We start from the raw sequence: 25,510 nt of genomic DNA on the forward strand, positions 1-25,510 counted from the left end.
GAGTGATCCCCCTCTTTATTCTTTCACAGTTTGGGGACTGAGCCCTGGCAACCAAATTGGTTCTGTGGTTAAATCCATATGAATCTTGGCTCCCTGCCCAAGGCATTTTGCTACCAGAGGCAGATCAGCAAGTAGAGATCTCCTCCCTCCCCCGCAGTCAAAGTAGGTAATACCCAAGGCCAGTAAAGTTGTTTTGGCACCTAAGGTGGAAGGTCTCACAAGTGCCTCTCCCCCTCCCTGGCAGTAGGAATACAACAATAATAAATGAACTGACTATTTCTTGCCCTTTCATGACACTCAAAATCAGCTGCCTGAGGCAGCCACCCTGTTAAGCCTAGTGGTAGGGCCGGCCCTGTGAGGGCAACAACTCTATGCTGATCGTGCCAAGTGTCGTCTGCAGTTAGAAGCAGGGGGGCAGGCAGGGTGTAGCCCCCTGGAAGCTCCTATCAGGAGTCTGAAATGGCAAAGAGACTCCTTGGATGTATGGAGATGGAAAGCAAGGGACCTGATCAAGGTCATGCCCAAAGGCTGTGATGGTTCACCCATTGAATTTGTTCACCCTCTCCACCCAAAGTTTTGTCTACAGTACAATTTGTACACTCTCATTCTCCAAGACAGGAGTATGGTTTTGGCAGCTGATACCTGAAAGCTGAAGTCAGAGGGAAGGGATGCTTCAAAAAGGGGGGGGGGCTTTTGGCATGCAATTGCCTTGCCTAATTCACAGAATTTAACCTGGGGTGGGTGGGTGTCCAGGCATTGCCATCTTCATCTTGTAATCCTCCTGTATGTTCCCCTCTGTTAAGCAGAAAAAGATGAGATTGGATCTATTTGATGAATGGTTCTGTGTAGCTCAAGAGCTTGCATATTATCACACAATGTAAGTTGACCAGAGAACATAAAGCACTTTGTTTGTTTGTTTCATTTCTTTACCACCCAATAGCCAAAGCTCTCTGGGCGGTTTTATCTATTCTACATTTTATTATCCAAGGCCAATAGAGCAATAGACAGTGATATCAGTCCCTGGGATGGATCCAGGATCTGTTTTCCATGGACAGAAGGGCTACACTCATGGGAGGTGCCTCCATCTGATTTTCAGGGATCACCCCCCCCCCAATAGTTCACCCCATTCATCAGTGTTCTCCAACCTTCTGGGTAGCATTTTGAGGGGGTTGGAGGGGCTGCTGTGCAGAGGAAGGGCAGGGAAAACCACTTCTACAGCCCAGTTGCATGTGCCAAAGTCTGGATCCAACCCCCGGTATCCTGTCACCAGTAGTATAAGCCACCAGCTTACCTACTACTGTCAGTAATGAGTTACACATTTCAGGCTGCATTGTTTTCTCCTTTTGGAGCTATCTTCAGGAATCTCAGCCCTGGATCTTGGGTCTATTCCATGGGAAGGACTGTTGATTTATTACTTGTGAATCACTGTTGTCAAAGAACAATAGCATCTTATCTAATCCATTCTTTATCTTTATAAACAGGTGTCCACAGATCTTTTCAGCTTTAAGCTGCAGTTACTGAGAATTCATAGACTGTACTTCAAAGTTAGCAGCTATGTTATCTTTGCACTTTCAGATTTCAATTAATAAAGATAGCCCCCCTCCCGGGCTAGTTCCAATGTTAGTTTTGCTTAAGTCACAGGGGAAAGGGGGGTGGTGGCTGAAGACCTGAGTCTCCATAATGCCAGAGTGGTTGGACATGCACTTGAAAAATGGAGGTTGCAAGCCAGAACAGGGATGATCCTTTTGGTAGGCTTACCGTACAGCACTGTTGTCAAGGCAAGCATAATAAAGACATGATAACATTTATGCAAATTAGAAGTGCTAGACAGGAGCAATTGTAACATTATAGTTTATTTGTTTCAACTGCATAGTATAAAAAAGCAACAAATGAATCTCCAAGAAACATCATATGTAAAAACTAAAAATGCAGTTTCTTCCTTAAAGCTATTAGATATCATAATACTGAAACAATAAAAATGATAACCACAAATACAATCAAAAATGATTTTAAAACACAACTGAAAGGCATCAAGCTATGCTATTTTCCAGATACTGTGCTTTTACTTTAGCTGCAGCAGAAAATGCCACACAATAAACAATTTTCCTATCCACACCAATAATCAGGTATCTGCTTATTTGAATTTTTGCTAGATGCTGCTTGTGAAAAAAAATCCAACTAAAATACTAGCTGCTTTGGGTTAGTTGAATGTCAGTTTCCCATTCAACTTTCTAAGAGTAGAAACAAGAGTCTTGTGAAAACTTCAAGACTAAGAAATGTATTATGGTCTCATGCCCCCCACCATCTCCCCCTATTCTCTACATCCAAATGTGACTTGAGAAACCTAGTATAGGAACCCTCTTCACAGGCAAAACCGATACAGAAATCCACATATTGTCTTTTGACAATGTAAGGCATTGCAGTGCTAATTCTTCAAAATCCTGCTTTAATAACAGATCAGCCTCAGGGCTTGATTTGGGCCAGGAGGACCCGAAGCAATCATAAAGCAAAGTGTATCTGAGCGCATGCAGAGTGCCTTTCCCTCGCCCATCTGCAACCCGTTCTCCATTCTCTTATAATTGAAGACCAGAGGCTCAAGTTTCCCTCTATGGCTTGGTTTCCAGGAAAAGCTTGAGGAAAATGAAACAACCATCAAACTTCTTACTAAGTTGCTATAATTACGAAGAAGAAGAAGAAGAAGTTGTTAGAAGCAGAGCCCCAGTTTACTGCGGGAGGGGAGAGAGCCAGGCCAGGCCAGGCCAGGCCAGGCAGACACCACCCCTTGGCCGGGATTGGACTTCCTTCCCAGCCGGAGCTCAGCCGCGCTTTCCTTCGTTCCTCCAATCACCCCATCGTTCTGCTGCTGCCTGACACTCCAGATCGCTAATAGATTCCCCCGTGCTTGTTAGGGGGCAATGCATTAAGGAGCGTCTCGCCAGCGGAGCTGTCCCCGCGAGGGTGCTAACGGAAAAGAAGCGATGGGCGACGACGGGGGAAAGTACGCACCAGGGAGCGGAGCGGAGCGGGGAGCGGGGAGGATCGCGGCTGTCAGCCTCCGTCCCCAGCCCCTGGCGAGGCTGGGGCTGCGCTAATGGGCTCCCCAGCTCCAATCTCGCCGCTTCCTTCTACCTGTCTGTATACATCGCATCAGCCCGTCTCCCCAAGTGATGGAGGGGGGGGCGAGCGAGCGAGCTGCTGGTGGAGGTCCCCCCCTCCCCTTCTTTTCCGCAGGTGGCGTCCGGAATCTTGCTGAGTCCCCAGTTCCTGGAAAAACTGCGAGACTCTCCCGTCGATTTCAAATATTTTTGGAAGTCAGCCTGCCAAGGAGCGACCTGCTCAATAATTCAGCAAGCGGGGGGAGGGGGCGGGAAACGGGGGAGGCGGAAGAAGCAGGAGGACGGGAGAAGCGGAAGCGGCCGCGTTTTGGATCGGACGTCGGTGCTGCCAGCGCCTTCCTCCCGCTCAGCGGCAGCCGCCGCCGCAGCATAGGGCGTCAAGATGTGGGGCGAGGGCAGGGAGGGGGGAGCGGAGCAGGGTGCCGGGGCAGACTCGCCTTGGCTGGAGGCCACAAAACCCAAGGGAGTGGCGACGGCAGCAGGGTTCGGGGGCAGCCGGGCTGCGCGCCCTGCTACCTCTTCTGATCTCCCTGAGCTGCTGCCGCCCGCTCTCTCTGCTGCTGATCAGCGCCGCTGAAAGTCTCCCAGCAGAAGGAGGCAGCGCCAGGCCGCTGCTTTCTTCTCCTTCCCTCTTCGCGCTTTCCAAAGCAACCCGCGGGTAAACATGGCGCCGGACGGCCACGTGCGCGTCTAGACGGAGGGCCATTTCTTCTCGGTGGAGGCGGGGGGTTGAACCTGGGAACGCATGCCCGTGGAAGGGAGCTCGGTCGTTCATCTCGCAGCGTCGCGGGACTCCTTACCTAAACCGACACGGGCTTGAGAGAGGGAGACACCCAGGGCGGTTGACAGCAGGCAAGGTCAGCTTTGGGACCCGTCCAGGCTTCTGACTATGTAGGGCTGGCCCTGCCATTAGACAGGGTGCAGGCAGCTGATATGGGGTGTCATGAAAAGGGAGCAAATTGCTGGTTATTTAATTTGTTGTTGTTTTCCTGCCAGAGCTGGGGAGAAATGCTTGTGAGTTTTTCCCTCTCAGGCACCGAAATAACTTCACTGGCCTTGGGTACTTTGCACTTGACGTGTGTGTGTGTGTGTGGGGGGGTGATATTTGCTGTTCTGTCTCAAGCAGCAAAATGTCCTGGGCCAGACCTGTGAGCAAGAGTGCTCCTGGAGCCAAAGGAATCACCTTGGAGAAAAGCAGGTACTTTTACCCCTTGCCTCCAGCAACCCACCATACACTCACAGAGGTTTGGAAGGAAGATGTGCTGAATATACAACCCACACAAGGCTATATGGATGGGAAACGGTGATGCAGCATGCTGGAACCCTGGAATCTAAACCGCCTGGATATGCCTGGGTGACTGTAGGCAGCCATCTCTGGTGGCTATTTAGCAGCAACAGTTGCAACTGGAAAGAGCATCTCCTATTCAGCGAGGAACAAAGAAAGGAAAGAGGGCCCAAGTGCTATATGGACTGGTTCGCATGATCAAACAGCCCACCGTGGCTTATTTAAGCCATGGTGGGCAGCAGCGTGGGCAGTTGGCCATTTTGAATATAAAAACTGCGACTGTGGCTTGTCATGTTGTCCAATCCCAGCAGGGGTGGGTTGTGTAAGGGTTAAACAACCCTTGCGTTACCCTAAAACAGACTATGGGTTAAATAAGCCACTGTGGGCTGTGTGTGATTGTGCAAACCAGGTTAGTATACCATTGGTGAAAGTGGGTAGGAAGAAACATACTCTGTGTCAGGACAACAATCCTATTTTCAGGGGAGAAAAAAGGATGACAATGTTTATCATACCTGTATCCCAACCTTCTTCCAATGAGCTCAGAGTGGTTGTATCATCACCCCTCCTAATTATCCCATCTCATCCTTGTTCCAACCCTATGAGATGGGTTAATCTGAGAGGAAGTGGCTAACCCAGTAGTAGGCAACCTGGTGCCCTCCAGATGTTTTGGACTACATAAGAGCATAAGAAGAGCCCTGCTGGATCAGACCAAGGGTCCATCTAGTCCAGCATTGTGTTCACACAGTGGCCAACCAGCTGTTGACTGGGAACCCACAAGCAGGGTTGAGCACAACACCCTTACACCCATGTTCCCCAGCAACTGGTGTACATAGGCTCACTACCTCTGGTACTGGAGGTAGCACATATCCATCAGGACTAGTAGCTATTGATAGCATTTTCCTCCAGGAATTTGCCTAGCCCCCTTTTAAAACCATCCAAACTGGTGACCATCACTACTTCCTGAGGTAGTGAATTCCATAGTTTAACTATGCACTGTGTGAAGAAGTGCTCCCTTTTCTCTGTCCTGAATCTCCCACCAATCAGCTTCATGGGATGACCTGGGTTCTCGTATTTTGAGAGAGGGAGAAAAATGTCTCTCTATCCACATTCTCCACATCATGCATCATTTCGTACACCCCCATCATGCCTCCCCTTACCCTCCTTTTTTCAAAGCTAAACAATCCCAGCTGTTGTAACCTTCCCTCATAGGGGAGATGCTCCAGCCCCTTGATCATTTTGGGGTGCAATCCTATTGGGATAGGCAGCTGCCTCTGAACTCAGAGGTGACCGCCTATCCAATGCAGAGCAGGAGAAGAGCAGAGAGGATTGTCCCCTCCGTTTCGGCTGTCCAGCCGAGGCAGGGGGGGCAGACACTGGCCGACACATAGGAAGTGTCGGAACAGCACTTCCACCCACCCCGGCATGCCTCCAGGAACACCCCATTTTCACTGTTCTGCGCTCCTCTTCCAAGCGCGGAGTGCAGGGCCATTCCGCACTGCCTACAAGGCAGCACAGGAGGGGGTGGAGGTCATTTCTCAGGGAACCAACCTATCCTATGGCCATCTAGCCACTGACTAGCAGCCATAGGGTTGCACCCTTAGTTGCCCTTTTCTATACCTTTTCCAGCTCTACAATATCTTTTTTAGGTGTGGTGACCAGAACTGTACACAACATTCTGAGTGTGGTCACACCATAGATTTGTATAGGGGCAGTATGATGTTGGCAGTTTTATTCTCAATCCCTTTTCTAATTATGCCTAACATGGAGTTTGCCTTTTTTACAGTGGCTGCACATTGGGTTGACATCTTGATTGAGCTGTCCACCACAGCTCCAAGATCTCTTTCCTGGTCAGTCACCACTAGCTAAGATCCCATCAGGCTATACTTGAAGTTGGGATTTTTTTTGCCCCAACATGCATCACTTTACACTTGCTTACATTGAACCACATTTGCCATTTAGACGCCCATTCTCCCAGTTTGGAGAGATCCTTTTGGAGCTCCTCGTAATCCCTTTTTGTTTTAACCACCCTTGGGAGATGGCAGATCTGGGTTCTAGGACCCACTCAGCCATGGAAGCTCACTGGATATAAATGCAATAAATAAAAATAAATTCACTGCTCACTCCTAATTCCAGATCAGTTATGTACAGGTTGAAAAGCAGTGGTCCTAATACAGATCCCTGTGGGACCCCACTATTTACTTCCTTCCACTGGGAGAATTTACCATTTATTCCTTCTCTCTGCTTTCTGTTCTTTAAGCAGTTACTGCTCCATAAGAGGGCCTGTCCTCTGATTCCATGACTGCTGTGTTTTGTCAGGAGTCTTTGGTGAGGGACTTTGTCAAAAGCCTTTTGGAAGTCCAAGTTAACAATGAACTACAACTCCCATCAGCCCCAGCCAGCATGGCCAGTGGGTAGGGCTTATGGGAGTTGTAGTCCAAAACACCTGAAGGGCACCTGGTTGCTAATTCCTGAAGCTCAAGGTCACCCACTGGGCTTCATAGCTGAGTGTGGAGTTGAAGCCAGTTCAACTTGAGCGAAGTCAAACGCTGGTATAGTTCATCCACGTGCATCACTCAGAAAGTTCTAGTGTAACTCCTGATTTCATTTTTTAAAAATCCAATCCAGTTCCCCCCCACCCCCAGGAAAGATTCATGCATTAGGCAAGGTAGTCCAGTGACAGCAGGAGCAGATGGGACAGGAACTGAGCAGACTGGGAGTGAGGAGCAGAGCAGGCCTCGCTACTGTAACTCAGAAGGACAGGAGCACACTGGGTGGGGTCTCTCTAGCAGGGGACAACTGGGTATGACTATGGACACATTGAAGGGGGGGCATCCTCAGGGGTCAGTCCCAGAGGTGGGTGAGATGGCCGAAGGCGGCCAGTTCCAGGAACTGGTGCAGAGAAGAGAATTCAACTCGAGCAGGGATGGGGACCATGTGGTCCTACAGGTGTTGTTGGACTGCAGCTCCCATTGTCCCTTGCCACTGGCTATGCTGGCCAGGGCTGCTGGGAGCTGTGCACCACCAACATCTTTGGCCTTCCCCATCCCTGAACTTTTAAGGATGGCACCAACTCAGACCTTGCATAGCTATTCAGCTTCCTCTAGTGCTGAGAGCCTGTGCCAAGAACAGCTGACCTGAAAGGATTTGTCCAGGAAAACTAGTACATATTTTAGTATACTAGAAGGAGAAAACAGGAGCCCAGATTTCTCATGCTTCGGGTGCCTGCAGAACAAAGAATATGCTTGTAATCACCACTCCTAGGTAAGTGGCTAATGCACTTGCCTGCCTGACAGTGTTACACGGCCATGTGTGTAATTCATGCTTTAGTTAATGGTTAGCTAGAGCGTATTTGCCTGCTCCATGTCTCCCCTAATCTTTTATCATATGTCCAATATACTCTCTTCCTCCTTGTGTGCTCCCTGTGTTTCTCCCCACCCCCAGCATCTAGCTCAGTGATGTCTTATGCTATGCTGCATTCTTTTGCGGCATCCCTGTGGATCTCCAAATTTTTCCTCTCAAAAAGCCTAGTGTACTGTCACTGAGGGTAGGGGGCAGGCTTCTAACCAAGATCTCCTTGGGAGTATTGGGCAGACAACTCATTTCTTTCCCACGTCCTCGCAGAAGCACAACTTTTTGCCACTGGTGGTGCAACTCTTTCCCATAGCCAGCTTTTTCCATCAATTATTCTTTTCTTCAGATTTTGCTGAAGGTTTAGATGTGATACATCAGCCTTCCCCAGCATAGTGTCCTCCAGTTGTGTTTGACTGCAACCCCCATCCTCAACCAGCAGGCCTATACTGGCTGGGGATGACGGGTGTTGTAGCAAACACATCTGGAGGGCACTATGTTGGGGAGGCTGGCCATACATCATGGGTTCAGGTGATCAGGCTTTGGCAGCCCACATGTGGTCTGCCAGGGGAATCCATTTCAGGAAGATCAGCACAGATGGTGAACCTCACCTGTGGACACCTGTCTTCATCTATCCACTGCTGGCTCTTAGAAATGGGTATCTCTGCTCAGTTCTCTACATTCTTAGTTGTGCCTCAGTGATAAACTGCAAACAGCCTGAACCGAGATCCACAGAGGGATGGCTTGGAAGCCTCTTTGCCTGGTGTTCAGCCAGCATGCCTGAGCCATAACCTAGAGGGACATCCCCTCTCTGTGTGCTTGGCTGGGCTTGCTGTGTATGTCCAGTTGGCTGCTTCCATTGTCACTGGAGCTGTCATGTGCTGGGGATCTAGAGGGCTCAGCAAGCGACTTAGTGGACAATGGCCCAATCACACAGATACAGTGTGGAGCTGCAGGCTGCCAGACCCAATGAGCCTGTTGGGGACAATAGCCCTCCAGTTAATATCCCTGCCAGACAAGCCTCTTCTTTCAGAGAAAATGTTTTCTCTCCTTTTGTCAACAAATTCAGAGCATAACGGAAAGGGCTGGAGTCTAAAATAAAGGTTGCATCAAAGAGAGCCCATTTGGAATGTGGATGTGACTCCTTTGCCAGTTTAAACTTCAGTTAAGTGGGCAGAGGCCAAGAGTCCCACCAAGTGCACTGAAGGTGAACGACCTATAGTCAGTCCTTTGAGCTGTATCAGCACCATGGACAGATCAGCGTGCAAAGTTAATGGTTTAAAGAAGCTATAATGGGAACAAGGGCTTGCATTATCCAAAGCCACAGGGTGATGATCTCTGGGACAATGTTCTACAAGAGAGCGCTGCGTCTGGTTTAGGTGGGCGAGGAGGCTGTCAGAGTCCTAAGCGGTTGTAGTCTGAAATCCATTGAAAAGTAGAAGGCAGGCAGTAAGGCGCCCGAGAAGCCTTCTTGAGCTCTTCAAAAGGAACTGTACTCTGGAAATACTTTCACAGTCTGCTGCTCATGGCCGAAGAGTGCCAAAACCCCTTTCCCCTGACTGGGGAAATCATCAACTTAAGCAGTCGAGAGTGATTTTAAGAGAGAGAACTGAGTGCTGCAGGATGTGTCATGAATGAACTGTGGTGAGAATGAGCTGCTTTAAGGAAAGATTCTGGAAACGGATTTTGGAACAGCAGCCCCATGACCAGAGCTATTAGTACTCTCCATCTTCACAATTCTACTGTAGAAGGGCAGGAATTGATGTTGGGCACACTAAATAGCATCTTGAGAATCTCTGCTTGCATTTGAAAAAACAAGTCTCTAGTCCTTAGCGCCACGAAGAGAGGTTCAAAAATGTGTGGGTAATGCCTGGTGAATTCTCAGAAATCAGTGGAGGTCTTTATAGGACTTCCAGTCATCAGAGGCAAGGCTTCAGTGCCCTTCCAGAGCATCTTTGATTCAGCAGAGGCAAAATAAATTACGCTAAGTAAGTAAATCGGAGCAAATTTAGTCAACTTGCATAACAGATATAGTTTGCAAAAGCCAGCTTTACTTGGTACAGAATTAGGGTTACTTTGGCATAGACTGTTCTATGTCTGTCTCCCCCCACACACACATTTCTTTTTGAAGTGCAGACTATATACACAGCCTTACCTATAAACTACATGGTAGAATGATGGATTTAAATTTAAAAAAATAGCTGCCAGGACAGTGTGTTATTGCTTGGAAAGTCTCTCCTGGGAAATTAAGAAAAGCTGCTCTTTTGCTTAGATGGCCTCGTGACACAGGCAATGTCCCTTCTCCATGGGCTTGAGTGATGGTGACTTGGAATAGGGGAATAACAGAGGGATCCATTTGTTGGCCAAAGCTCTTCTCTGCCTCCTCCATCCAGTATCCCCCCCTCACCCCGCTCCTCAAGCTGGCTTCTGAAACAGGGATGATTCTGAGCATCTCCTTTTACCCTGCGCATCAGAGGTAGTATGCGAGACACTGTCTGTCCATTCATAAACAGAACATTCCCGCAGTGCTTAATTAGGATCAGCAGCCAAGGCTAGCAGTGTGTTCCAGGCCTGATCTTTTGTTAACAAAGTCTGAGGGGACAGTAACTGTGGAGTGAGTGATGGCCACATGCCTCCAGACTGAAAAATTTAGAGGCATGGTGACTGCCATCGACATCAGGGACAAGCTTTCGAAGGACTGGAGGGGCAATTTGCCTTTGAATAGGTAAACCACCAGATCTATACTTTTGCCTTCTTTCCAGTTTCTCTGTCTCCCCTCCTGTGTGGACACACACATAGCCTCTTAGCATTAGCAAGTATGGTAACTCTCTGGGACAAATTGATTTGGGATGTGTGGGGGGGGATCAGTCATGTGAAGGTTTAATAAGCGTGTTCTACCCATAATGCCACTTTTATGCAAAAGGATGTGTCAGATTTACAGGTCCCAGCACACACATGCCAACATCCGCACAGTACTACAGAGCACCGGCAGGGGAACCGAAGGCTCCTCTGCTCTCTTGCCCAGATCAGAGCCCATGCAATATTACCAGGGTGTCGCTTGCAGCAGAAAAGGGCTTGATAAATGGCCTGTGTCAGAGTCGCTCAGCTCTGTGCACTAACATTGTCACCAGAGTGGACATGCTAGCCTGGGATGCTGATCTCGCCCATCAGTGCAAAGCCCAACACGGTGCCGAGGCCTGTCTACTTGCAGCAGCCTCACATGTCAGGGCCTTTCCTTGCTCCTGGAGAAATATGACGCTTGTTAGAGCTTGCTTCAGGCTCGTCCTGGAAGGGTGGCTCTTTAGGAGCTCTGGCCACCCAGACTAACAGTCGTTTGTGTTCTCAGGCCAAGGGTGGCTGGAAACTTCGTGTATTTGGGCTTCCGCTTATGGCTTCTATGTAAATGAACGCTGCCTGGGTTCATTGCTCAGGCAGGGGGGTACTGTCTATTAAGAGCTCCTTGGTGGTATACCGGGCTAGTCTTTTCAGTTCTGCCTCCCTTAGACAGGGCCAGCTTGACCACCATTAAGCTGAGGGCGGCAGCCACCTCAAGTGGCAGATGCTTGAGGGCAGTGGTGGCAGCCCCCCCCCCCAGCCATACCTGCTGACCCCCCTGACCATTCCCCTCTCTTGGAGCCAGTTCTGCATTTCCTAAATGAACCTGCTGGCCTAAGGTGCGATGGAGGGTTATCCTGTTTCCAGTCTTGAAGTAAGATTCCAGGGCCAGTCGGCCTCTGAATGTGGAATTGGGGGGAGGGGGGCAGGCATCATCTTGTCCTTTGCCTCACACAGCAAAATGTCTTGGGCCAGCCCTGGTCTTAGATGAAAGGATGAGTCAGTGAACTCCCCTACTCTTTCTTAGATCAGTGGGATAGTTTCTATCCTGGCTCCTCCTGGACATTGTGCCTTTCTAGGTGGTGCCTGGCCCTCACCCTGACATGCTCCTTGGCCCATGGCCACTGTGCAAGAAGAATGTACTTTTTGGACAAACTCTGATGTCTGGTGAGCCCATCCCGGTGCAGACTCTGTCATGTGAACAGAACAACAGCTGGATTTTCAGTCCAGACTTTTATCAGGAGAGATTTATTGACAGTTTTGGATGATGAATGGTGGGCTTAGAGTAGTAAGAGCGGAAACACTCCCCAAATTACAGTTCTCAAGCACTTTGATGTGATTCTGAGGTAACACCATGTGTGCAATATTTCTGCCCACATTGCTAAAGATGATACATTTCCAGATCGGGAGTACACAAGGGGTCTGGATCTGGGGCTACAGCAACTGTAATGTGGATGAGCTGTGAATTAGGACATCACCTCATCTCTGGACTCACAAGGTAGCCTTCAGCAAGCCTCTCTCTCTCTCTCTCTCTTTCTCTTTCTCTTTCTCTTTCTCTCCACCACCACCACCACCACCCCTCCCACATCTGAGACATGAGAACGATAACACTGATCTACCTTACAGTATTGTTGTAAGGCAGGGGTTTAGAACCTCAGCCCGAGGGGCCAAATCCAGCCCTCTCTGGGGTCCCAATCCAGCCCTCTGGACATCCCCAGAAGGTCACACCCCTTCCCCAGGCCCCACCCCCTTTCTCCCAACCACCAATTGTTTGGTAGTTTCCTAGCTTTTGTGCAGTTTTTTTCACCATTCTTAAAGGTTGAAATGCCTCTCCTAAGTTACCACCAGTAAGAGCTTTAAGCTACAACATGCTGGCATTTAGGGGATTTTTTTGTTTTTGGCCCTGCCCCTTTTGCCTTCATCCCCACCCACCACTGGAATGGGGGCCCTGAGAGGGTCTCCAAAATGGCATTCTGCCCTTGGGCTGAAAGAAGATCTGTATTCCTTTTAGTAAGGATTACTGAAATAATCTTAGGTTAGTTGGGCAGGGTGGCTCCGCAATGCTACTAAAGGGAAAGTTTAATCCAGGGGTACGCAATTTATGGTCCTCAATATGTTTTGTCCTACAACTCCCATCATCTCTCACCATTTGTTATGCTGGCAAGGACTGATAAGAACTGAAGGTAGAAATGTATGGGAAATTTGTTTCAATTTCTTTTGATCAGCATTTACCCAGTTTGCACCTTCTCGACTGAACACAGAATCGGATGCAATTTGCAGTTCAAAGTCTGAACATTTCTGAGCTTGCAATGTGATTCGTAGGTCAAAAAAAAAAAAGCCTTCAACAAGCATGCGTGTTTTTGAAAAATGCACATGAAAAAATGCGTACTTTTGAAAAATGCACACAAATACACTTTAATCAGTGGGAGAAAAATGCATACATTTCAAAGATGCGCACAATTGATGTGTTCATTTGGAAAAATACCCATGAAGATATGCATGGATTTTCAAGTGAAAAGAAAAAAGCAAAGCTCAGGTCGGACTCCGGTCAGAACGAGATTTGAGATGGAATTCGGAGAACTTCCGTGAGCTCAAGTTTTGTTAATTCGCACGGCCCTAGTTATAGGCCAAAACATCTGAGGGGCCACAAGTTGTCCACCTCTGGTCTAGTCAATGAGGTTTTGTTGCTACAAAAATGGATGTATGAAGTGTTGGTAGCAGGCAGCCTTATTCTGCCACGCTGAAGAGATTTGCCCTAACCAGGGACCAAAGGATTGTGCATCTTTTTTCTTTTGGGGGGCAGAGGACATGGTTCTGGATTGTGGCGACTGCTGTGTCAGATTCATGCATTTCTGGCTTGTTAAATCCCATGAGTACAGCTTGGTGGTGCCCGGCTGGTGTAGAGTAATAAGCCAATGCAGCTGCAGGGTCTGGAACACACACATCCATCACCCGCCTTCTTCTCCACCTGACACTCTTCCAAAGGCTTCACATTGGCTCTTTGAAAGTTGGCTGTGCACTGGCCACGAGAGGAGTGTTTCTGAGGATTTGTAGAAGTACTGTGGCCATTGTATCTCAGTCTCATCTGTGGCAATGCACTGCCCCAATTCCATTAGACCCATAATTCATTGTGACTGAAAGAGAGTTGCTGACCTTCTCTGTCTCTCACTTAGGGTTGTGTGAGAAATTTGTTTTGTCGAGTTGTTGTTGTTTTTACAAACTTAGCCAATATGCATCTTCCAGACCTGAACATGGAGCCAAATGCAATTTGTGGTGTGAAATCTGTACATTTCTGAGCTTGTGATGCATCCTGCAAAACAAAACAAAATGCATTTGAAAATTTTGTGCACAAAATCTATGTACATGAATGCTTTGTTAGAAAAATGTGCAGATTTTTAAAAATCACAAGCTCATGCAGAAAAGGGACAGAATGAGCATGACCTTCAAAACCCAATGATCTTGGCAAGACTGAGATTGAAATATCCAAACATCTCTACTCTTGCTTGCCCCACTGCAGGGGGAGACATGCACACACAGCTACCAATGCAGTACCCACAATTCAGCAGGGCGTGGGGTGTCTAGTTCCAGGGGGTCTTATTCCCTCCCTGTCATGACAGCCAGTTTCTTTGCTAACCCCAGGCTCTGCATTTTATCAGAGGAGTTCTTTGTGCATGTGTGTGTTTACATGCACGTGTATGTGCCTGGCAGTGCCCTCCCACAGTGTGTAACTGCACATAATATTCATGCATCTCACAATGCATCCATTTCCCTAAATGAGCTCACACTCTGGCTGGCAGTTCTCTCTCAGGGCTGGGAAGAGGTGAGCTTTTTGATGCTTGTGCCTTGGAACGTCTCCCTTGCTCAGATACATACATTACCATAGCCAGAAATAGCCATGTAAAGCAGTACCTGAAGTGGAAGGATCTCTAGCAGTCACTAGGGTTCCATGCTTGGGCCATCAAGAGGGCATAAGATAGGTGTGTTGCACTCATTTGTAGTCTGCTTGGACACCTTCTCTCTTGATTCTGAGACAGGCATTGAGTCTTGGATGAGCACTAGGCTGAGCCTAGTGCCCATGGCTTTTTCATTCCCCCCTAGAACAGGGGTGGGAAACATGTGGCTCTCCAGATGTTGTTGGACTGCAATTCCCATCAGCCCTATCCAGCAGAGGAGTTGCAGTCCAACAACATCTGGAGAGCCACACGTTTCCCACCCCTGCTCTAGAATCTGTGTATGTGTTGGGGGACTTTCTTGACACCTTGGCATTCGGCTGAGCTGGTTCAAGGCAGTGCAGGCAGATCTGAGCTGGCCTGTTCCTGCATCATGCAGGGCCATGAGACATTACTTTCCATGCATCTGGACTGTCCCCCTTGCAATGCAGTCACTGACTTTTTGAAGAGGCCAGCGCAGAAGCCTCATCTATCTTTTCCTGCTTCCCTGACAAGGGGTTCAGGGAGGTGGATGACGCAAGGAGCACTCTGAGATGGCGCAGTTCTGCAACCGCTGCCTCACCAGGGTGGCGGATGAACCTGCAGGCCTGCGCAGGTCCTGCTGCCATCCATCTAGAAGTGGTGCTGGAGCTAGCCAATAGACCTCCTGGCTGCAATGCCAGCTCAAGGACAGGGACCAGGCCAGACTGCTTCTGCAGATTACTGTCCCCAGGGCATAAGCATAGCAGGATGAGGAGACTAGCAGGTATGAAGGTGCAAGCAGACTGCAGAGAGGGGGAGTGGTTTGCTCCACAAAATGACCTGCACATATGATGCTACGTCATACGGAATCAAACCTATTGTCCACCTCACCTCTTACTGGCCAGTCTGACCAGTAGCAGCTCTCCACGGTCTCATACATAGGTCCTTCCCAGCCCTGCTGCCTCGGATCCTTTAACTGGAGATGCCAGGGGCTGAACTTGGGGATTTTGCATGGAGATAATATATTCCACTAGGGCCGCAGTGACTTAGTGGTTAAGATGCTGAACTGCAGACCGGAAGGTCAGCAGGACAGCAATTCGAGACCCGAGTGCCACATGACAGAGTGAGCTCCCCAGCTCCTGCCAACCTAGCAGTTGGAAAGCAAGAAATTGCAAGTAGATAAATAGGTACCGCTTCGGCGGGAAAGGTAACAGCGTTCCATGCACCTCAGTGCTCAGTCATGCCGGCCACATGACCACGGAAGCGTCTTCGGACAGCGCTGGCTCTTCGGCTTAGAAACGGGGATGAGCACCGCACCCTAGAGTCGGACACGACTGGTTGGGGACACCTTTTTAATATATTCCACTCCGCTCTGGCCTTCCACCCACTAGTCTCTTTAGTTAAGTTAGGGAGCTGCTCTGAACACAGTCAAGGTCCCCAGCTGTAAGGGAGAGGAGGATGAGATTTAGTGGCTGTCTTGTCCTAGGAGTTCTAGTGGCATTTCTGTTATATATATATATATATATATATATATATATATATATATATATATATATATATAATTCTGTTTTTATGGATTTTTATTGAATACGTAGTTAATGGTTTTTATTATAGAAACTTCGTATGGTTTTCATCTTGTAGGCCACCTTGAGAGGTTTCTACCATAAAAGGCAGACTGAAAATAAATAGGTTTATTTATTTCATGTACTGCATTTCTAGCCCACCCATTCTCTAGGGAGCTCAAGGCTGTAGACATGGTCCTTTCTGGCCCCCACCCCATTTTATCCTCACAACAACCCTCTGAGTTGTTGGGCAAGAAAAGTGACTTGCCCAAGGTCACCCAGTGAGCTTCATAAGCTGAGTGGGGACTTGAACCAGGGTCTTCTTCCTAGTGACCTAGTCTGACCACTACATCACAATGGCTCTTCTCTTGTGAGAGCCATTCCAGAGCCTATAACTGAACTGGGGAGCTAAAAGGGCAGTAGTCTAATGGAGAAAGGTATCAAGGCATACAAAGACTATAGTGCCCATGACCAAACACCCTGTGGGAAGGTTTCCAGGAGAGGCAGAGGCAGGTAGGCAGGTAGGCAGGCAGGCAGGCGAAGACCCCCTCCAGCCCCTGCTGTGGCTGGACTGTCCCTCCCCCCACAGAGCCTTCCGCCATCAGCTGCCCTGTGGGACAGATATTTATGAGCTGTTATTTTTAATATTGTATAGAGTGTCTTTCTGACAAGCTGCCCTGTAAGGATTTTTCTCCTGAAAGGCGGGATATATAAATATTTGAACTAAATCACTGAGATACATACATACATACATATATACATACATACTAGGAAGAAGAGTTAGGATGCAGAGAGCAATTAAATCGCACAGGGCAGGCAGGAGAGAGCACACCCTTGGAATCAGGCTTGCATTAAACACCATCTCATGATCAAAAACACACACACAATAATTAATTTCTGCTGTTTGTTTGCCTCCCCAGACTTGGTGTTGTGGGGGGATAGACTCATGCAGGTTTTTTTTTTCTGGTTTTATCCCAAACAGTGAGGGCCAGAAACCTCTTTTCTGCTTGAAGTGATGAGCACATTCAAGGGATGCCAGGAGCTGGCATCCCACAAATAACCTTGAAGAATGCCAGAGACTAAGGGAAGTTGCCAGGAGAGGCAGCTGTGAGACTCCCAGATAGATAGCCCCCACCCCTACTCCACTGTGCTCACAACTCTGGAATCATCAGTGATGCACACACATGAACACCAAGACCACACTAGAGCCCTTGCTCATGACTGAATAAACGTATGCATGGAACTGGCTGCTCCACACATAGTGAACAGTTATGTCAACTGCATGTTCAAGGTGCTGATCTAAGTTACTTGGTGGGCCATTGTTTCAGTGCCCAGTGGAATCATGTTCTTTCCTGACTGGCAAGGTCAGTTTGGAAACCAAAAGTTCTTTTAAAGCAAGGGTGGGCAACTTATGGCCGTCCAGGTGTTTTGGCCTATAACTCCCATCAACCCTAGCAAGCATAGCCAATGACGAGGGATCATGGGATTTGTAAACCAAAATCTGGAGGGCCACAAGATGCCCACCCCTGTTTTTGAGCAATGATTAGCCATTTATAAGATATATCATATTGAGGTACAGATACCTCAATTCCAAAGACATGCATATCCATCCATGGCCACCCCAAGATTTTTTGGGATCTGAGGTGGAAAATAAAATTACCCCCTTCCCTAGCTCATGATTTCCCACCTTTTGTGGTTCCCTAATTTTATTGCCTGAGGTGGCTACCTCACTGTGTCTCGTAATAGGGCTGGTGATGCATTGCATCTTTTATGTCAGCTATTTGCTTAATTTAGGCCTGCTATAGCACTGTGGAATCCTATGGCTTGCTTTTGAGATGATGTAGATTAAATTAAGTTGGCCAACCTCAAAATGGAAGATTGCTCAAAATGGCTGACTGTGGTAAGTACACAAGTGGGAAGACCTATTAGAGGCAGTAAGCAAGGTGAAGCAAGAGGAAGAGATGCATAAAGGAAGGACAAACACCAGCTTGAGTTGGGAATTTTGCCCAGCTAGTTGTGGTTAAATTGTGGTAAAATGTTCTGAACTTTGCTATTTGGAGATTTCGCAAAAGGTATTAGTGGTTTGGCTATGATGTGGACTTCAACGGGAATAAGGCTGGGCCCTCTCTCTGCAGAAGGACCTTGTCAGGATAAAGTAGCATTAAGGTGGTTTGGCCTATATGAGCATTTTTGTATTTTATTGTCACCCTTCTCTTGTCTAAAAGAACCATCTATATGTATATCTGGTCCAAAACCACTTTGTTGACCACTTTGTTTGGTAGGCAGCAGGAGGCCAGGAGGCAATGAACTTGTACCAAGGAAGTAGAGTGGAAGAAGTGCTTTCCAAAAATTTACATGTCAATTGAGTCTTGCTTCACTGGAGTTTGTAAGAACCAGTGTCATCAGTTAAGGAGGAAGGAGCCATCAACTGCTCCAGGCCCAATGAGGCCTATTTACACTCAAGAGGCTGACTGGGAGGACCCTTAATGGGAAAGTGAGTCCATCTCCATTCTTCATGGGAAAGTGAGTCCATCTCCATTCTTCATGGGAAAGTGAGTCCATCTCCATTCTTCATGGGAAAGTGAGTCCATCTCCATTCTTCATGGGAAAGTGAGTCCATCTCCATTCTTCATGGGAAAGTGAGTCCATCTCCATTCTTCATGGGAAAGTGAGTCCATCTCCATTCTTCCTGTCTCATGCTCACACCGCCCCTCCCCTCTGATATCAACATATACAAAAGAAGTAGAGTTTTAGCAGATATGCTTACCAGAAATTTGCATATTAATTTGAGTTTTAGTTCTCGAAGTAATTAGTTTTGATACCCACCTGACCCGGTGCCAAGATTAGCTCAGCAAGCCCAGGAACAGAGGAAGTCACTTATACCAAGTCAGGCTGTCAGTCCATCTAATACCGCATTGTCCCCTCCCCAACCTGGCACCGTCCAGATGTGTTGGATGCCAACTCCCATCATCCCCAACCAGCATGCCCACTGGCTGTGCTGGTTGGGAATGATGGGCGTTGGGGTCCAACACATCTGGTCCACACAGAGTGGCAGCAACTCTCCAGGGTTTCAGACAGGAGTCACTCCCAGCCCTACCTGGAGATGCCAAAAATTGAACCTGGGAACCGTTTGCGTGCCCTACCACTGAGCAACATGGGCTATGGTGTCACCACCTAAGCCCTGCCGGTATTGCCCTTGAAAATCAATTCTTCTCACAATACTGCAGTCGGTGAGTTTTGCAAAGAACTTTGACCACCAACTACGTGAGTATCTTTCGTCTGATGCAGCTGATGACACAATTGAGCAAGACTCCCATGCTTGTCAGAGCAGCCAACATTTCACTAGGGCATATTTAATCAGTGTATATGTTTTTTGTTTGCTTTTCTCTCAGCCTAGTATGTTTGTGTAGTGAACTGCTGTCTATTGTGTTTGCATCTAGAAAATTCAAACAGGCTGACCTTGTTCTCTGAAGTCTCACTTAACTGCTGGCTTCCATGATAATGTGATCGACATGTAAAGAGGCAGGGAACACAGAGAGCTCTGAGGCAGAGGACGCTCAAGCTTCTCCCAGTGCACCCACACCCCTGCTCTGCTTTACGGGCCCCTAAGTAGCCTATGGATATAAAATGATTAGTAACGGGATGGGGTTGGCAATGTCCCAAAATTATGGTGCTGCCATTTCACACATTATACAAAGGCATAACCGATTTGCCTCTGTGGAAAATAGAAAGCTGGATGAGGTAGGCCACAAATTTTGGTTGGCCTTGGTAGCCAGCCAGGATTTGTTCTCACTGTTGTCCTTGACGCTTCCCTGACCAGGAGGGACAAGGCCTCAGTTGTGACGTCATGCAGAGCATCTCTGCCAAGCACAATGGTGAGGGCAAGCAGCTCCTGTTCTCACCACCACCACCACCCCACCATCACTCCAGCTTGGGTGGAAGGGTCAGTTATTCCCTCAAAGAATCTCAAGAAGCTGTGGGCTTTCTAGGCCCCAGAGAGGCTCATCATGAGGACAGGGAGATTCCTCCACCCTCTTGTGAGCCTGGAGAAGGGCAGGAGAGTTTAACAGAGCCCAGGCCAAGTTTGAAAAGATGCAAGAAGCATTGAGACATTGCACTGCTTTCCTTGCTGACGTCAGCACTAGGTCTAGGAGATCTGTTTCCCTTCTCCAGGCTTGAGAGAGGGATCTCACCAGAATAAAAACAAATGGTGCTCCCCGGTGGCAAGATAGTGAGTACATTTGTGGACCGCTGGGCTGCGTTGTGATGCAGGCGGTCTCCTTCCCTCTATGTTCTTAGGTTGTTATGGATCAGAGCCAGGTGTGAGTGTTTCCAAGCACAGTCAGCCTCCACACAGATATCTGGGATCAATGCCAGGAGCTTCCAGAGCAGAGGTAATGACTTCCAGCATGGGGCATGGGGTCTCGCTTTTTAGAGAGGAAGCCTCAGTCCTGGTCCTTGCTGCCAGTTCACCCTCAAGGCAGAGGTTCTACCTCCATCTAGGGATGCTGGAGAAATTTGAGACAGACTAAAATGAGCTCCGATATTTAAAATTCTGACATGCGGAATCCGCTGCAGAGTGGCTCCCTCAGGCAGTGCAGAGTCCATAGATGATTTTTTCACTTCTGGGTGATTTTTTTATTTTCCCGAAATTTACGCATATAAATTCATAGGAAAATATGTAAGCTTCTGCTGAGGAAATGTTGAATGGAATGGGGGACAATACACTAAATATTATGTACTAAGGTAAATAATGTAAATAGTTATAGAAATACTTACGTAAATACTTATCTAATTATTTGTGTGTTTTTTCCGCACAATGAAAAAAAAATATTCACTTCCATCTGTGGGCAGATAACGGAACAAAAGGCACCTGACAATCCACAAAACACAGATGGAGCAGATTTTACACAGTCTGTACATCCCTACCTCCATCTTAAAACTAAGCTCCATATCAGCCTGTTCCTGTGGGAAGGAGTGGGTGGGGTTGAGAGGAGTCCTGAGAGCTCAGCCTTGGGGCCCTCTTTTCTATACGTGGGACGCTGCTTTATACCAGCCAAGGTGAGATCAATTGTAAGTTGCCTTGGGTCTCTCTTTTTGAGAAAGGTGTCTAAGAAACCTAAGGAATAATAATAATAATTATTATTAATATTATTATTATTTCCATCCTGCTCAGTATTGTCTATTCTGGCTGTCAGTGGTTCTCTACAGTCTCTAGCTGTAGTCAGTCTTTCCCTTCGCCTGCTACCTGGCCCTTTTAACTGAACTTGCCAGAGACTGACTTTCCGCATGTGCGCTTACCATTAAACAGTGGTCCCTTCCTTCTCTGCCCCCACCCCACCCCATGGTTCCTCTTTCCCTTGTAGCATGGCAAGGGCAGGGTTTGTCTTCCCTGGCATCTGGGATGGGAGTTAGCAGCAGGACTGATCTTGGCAGTGGGGATGGGATGGTTAGCAGCTGAGTGCCGAAGAAAAGACAAGCCTCAGTTAGGCCATGTTATAAAGGAAAGAGGCACTGACACACCTGTCACCTGGTTAGAAACATCAAACTCATCAGGAGATGTCTTCTGGCACCACAGTTTTACCTCTAAGGACCCTACAGCTCTGCTGCCTTCCCAGTTCCTAACTCACCTGGGCCAATGGTGATGGTGAAGTTGCTGGAGAGTATTTATTTCCAAGTGATTCCAGTTGTGTACAACAGGGGTGGGCAGGAGATAGAGCTCCAGATATTTTGGACTTCAACTCCCAGAAGCTTTTGCCAGGATGGCCAATGGTCAGGAATGCTGGGAGTTGAAGTCCAAAACATCTGGAGATCTACCTCCTGCCCACCCCTAGTGTACAACAATCCCACCCCAGTCTTCTGGGCCATGTCATGCTGTCTGCATTTACTTGGGGAGTTTGGCCACTGTGTGAACAGAATGCTGGACTAAATGGACCCTTGGTCTGATCCAGCTTATGGCAATATCACTGCCCCACCCCCCCACCCCGTTCCTGGAGAAAGATCTGGAATCTGGACTTCTTCCTCTCTCGGTGACCTGATATTTGAGGCGGGGGCAGCCAGATGAACCCCCTGCAATGTTGAAGGCATCACTTTCTCCATTCAACGCTTTTGAGTGGTTAATGCACTGGCTTTGCTGGGGGATTTATCGCCGCCGATAGCGTCTCCTGCTCCCAATTACCCATTTAGCTGCTGAGATAACAGGCTGCTCAATCAGCTCCATCCCCATGGTTATATACTGCATCTCGGTGCTCATAAATATACTGTCCAGGCACAGCTGCAGGCAGGCACCTCCATGCAGGGTTTTGGTGAAAGCTGCTGGCATCGGTTCCCCAGGGCGAATGCCTGCCGGCCTGCCCACTGCCTGCCTCCTCCCATCCACCTGGCTCAGCCCTCCCCCCTCAAAACCCCTCCTTCCTCTTCTGCCTCTTGCCAGGGAAATGTAGCTCAGATCCATCACCTAGGTGACTCAAGAAGTGTCGAGCCTGTTTCCATGACAATCCTGAAGCAGGTGAATGGGGCAGCAAAGGTGAGAGGGCGGCCACATGAGGATCGGAGGCCTCCTCCCACCAGGCCCACAAAGGGAAGCGTTCAGGCTGGCCGTGTGTCCTACTTTCCAGAGGAGGACAGCCCGCTATTTGAAGGCATCCCCTGTTTGAAGTGCTGTCCAATTCAAGCCAGCCACACAGGGCACCTGGCCACAGCTTTCCTGACCATGGTGTGATGTCTTGCATTTCTATTTAAATGTTAGTAATTCTTTTTCACACTTGCATCTGTACATCTACATTAGCACATGCGAGTTTTATGCAAATCTGTGTCCTCTTCTTTTGGTAGTACATTTTCTCTCTCTTTTGGGGGCAGAGGGGGGCAATGCGTAACGGCTGCTCTAGGGACATTGCTGCTCCCAGATGTTTGGATCTGCTTGGGGAATGCCAACCTCGGTATTGGGGTACCTGGGATATGCGCCGCATTGTCTCAGGTTGGCAGAGGCTGCTGTGCTGGAGCACGCACCGCTGTGTTGTTGACTTCTGCTGTAGGGTGCGGCCCTATTTAACTCTCTTGCAAGCTCATTCGACAGCCACAAGTGAGCTGACCCCACCACCTCTCTCAGCCTCAGTACTGTCCTCTGTAATATGGGGTAATGGTACAGATCCACCTTACAGGGTTATTGTAAGGGCACCTGAGATGATATATGCAACTATTGAAATATTTAAAACATTTAATATTCAATAAAAAAGACTATGTGAAGTGCTGTATAAAACCTAATGCGATGCTTCCTAAAAGGGGAGATATGAGACTGCTCTTCAAGTCCTTGAAGGGCTGTCACAGAGAGGAAGGCCAGGATCTCTTCTCCAGAGTGCAGGACACAGAATAATGGGCTCAAGTGACAGGAAGCCAGATTCCGGCTGAACATCAGGAAACACTTCCTGACTGTTAGAGCAATACGACAATGGAACCAATTACCTGGGAAGGTGGTGGACTCTCCCACACTGGAGGCCTTCAAGACAAGGCTGGACAGCCATTTGTCAGGGATGCTCTGACTTGGATTCCTACATTGAGCCTTGTAGGCCCCTTCCAACCCTACGATTCTATGATTCTATGTCTCACAGCTGAAACACATTGCCCCCTGAATTAAAACTGGAGGTACACTTTATTCTTACAGCCACAATTCTTCCTCCTTTCTTCATGGTCCCTCTGTGTCTGCATGAGTCACTGTTCTGACTGGAAGGAGGCAAGCCTGGAGAAGTCACCCATACAGATACGTAACAGGCAGCCTCTTCTGGGAGTGGGTAATTCTGATGCATCTCTGCATCAGGAATGATTGACTGAGCCAGACACACTCCATGCCAGATTACCCATTCAACAGCAGGGGCTGATTGAAAGGGGGTATAAGCAGAGTGATAAGTCACAGCGATGCAGCAGGTAACCTCCTCCATGGAGGATGGAAACGCTGAGCTCATGGAAGACCTCAGTGCTTGAATTAATGCATTTCCCAAAGCACACTGTTTAAGGATTATAGCGATATGGATAAGTATTATAGGGATGCCTGCTATCCAGGCCCATATGCTGTTCCATGGGGCTAATTCAGTAGTCCCCTCCCCCAACTTGCCAACCTCTCTTTCCTCCTGCTCAGCAGACGTCTGGCAGTCCAAAATGGCAGATACTCTGCAGAACAGGGGCTTAGCTTTTGCATGTATCCGCCATGCATCCGTTCCCATGCCAGCACTGGGTAGTACGAAAGGACTAGTTCACAATTACAACCATTAGAGTAATGAAAGGCAGCAGCCCCTTGATGTTGCCACAGCCTGGTGCTCGAAAGGGATCCACTTTGCTCCCAGCTTCTGTCTCCGTGCTCTCTTCTACCCCCACCCCCACCCCCACCCCCACCCAGTGCACACACACACACACCCCTCCTATTAAAGCTATTAAAGGGGCTGGGAAGATAATGAGCTGACAGGGAAACACAAAATCAAGGCTGTCCCCCAAGCTCCCATGGTGCTCCTAGAGAGAAACAAGATGGTAATTACAGGGACAGCGGGCAATTAAATGGGTTGAGGGCTAATTAGTGCCATCAGGTGGGGGCTTGCCACAAGGGACTTCCCCCACCAGCCCTGCAGGGAGAGAGATGATCAGGAGAGCTTGGTAGGGGCATGCTGGCTGGGGGCTCCACTCTGGCTGGCACTTGAGAGCCAGCCAGCTCCGGGAAAGGCCCAGTCTCAGTGCTATTGCTGCAGGGAGAAGTCCAGACCATGCTAATCTTGCACCAAGTTAGGGGCTACAGATAGGCATGTGTGTGTGTACACACTAGATCCCCTTGTGTTACTGAGGGGGGTTCTGTTTTCCTGTTTTCAGGCAAGCTGGAATGATTATTCATTTACATCTGGGGGAAATCCTGCAGGGATTCAAGCCCTTGCAATGAATGTGAAGTGACAAGTATTTATTTATTTCATTTTTAGCCCAACTTTCTTCCAAAAGGCTTATTTTGTCATCACAACAACCTTGTGAGGTAGATTAGGTAGAATACCATCACTGGCCCACATTCCTCCAGTGAGCCTTATGCTTGAGAAGGGATTTGAACCAAGGTCTCCCTGGTCCTAGTCTAAACTAGCCTTCCTCAACCTGGTGCCCTCCAGATGTGTTGGATTGCAATTCCCATCATGCCACCTGGGGATGATGGGTGTTCTAGTCCATTACATATGGAGAGCGACAGTTTTGGGAAGGCTGCTGTAAGCACTACACCGCAATGGTTGTCAATTATTTGAACCCAGGTCTCCCCACTCCCAGTCTGACACTCCTTCTAACCCTATGGCCCTACGTGTTCTGTAAGGGCTTGATTCCTGCATGAAGAACATTGAGGAAAGTCCCAGAAGGATGATGCTTGTTAGGATCAAACATCCCAGTTTTGCCTCTGTTTTTGGATTCTCTGCATTTGGCATGGATTTCTAGGGAATGAGG

The 25,510-nt window shown here is 48.3% G+C and overlaps 1 protein-coding gene across 2 annotated transcripts in view; it reads left to right on the top strand.

The window, feature by feature from the left end:
• UNC5A (unc-5 netrin receptor A) overlaps window positions 1-25,510 on the top strand; it is a 98,213-nt gene that overhangs the window by 30,058 nt on the left and 42,645 nt on the right. The gene's annotated exons all lie outside the window — the stretch shown is intronic.

Source organism: Heloderma suspectum, chromosome 2 (assembly GCF_057233095.1).
Source record: "Heloderma suspectum isolate Gila_16-S chromosome 2, 16-S_ref, whole genome shotgun sequence".
In the NCBI taxonomy this organism is placed as follows: domain Eukaryota; kingdom Metazoa; phylum Chordata; class Lepidosauria; order Squamata; family Helodermatidae; genus Heloderma; species Heloderma suspectum.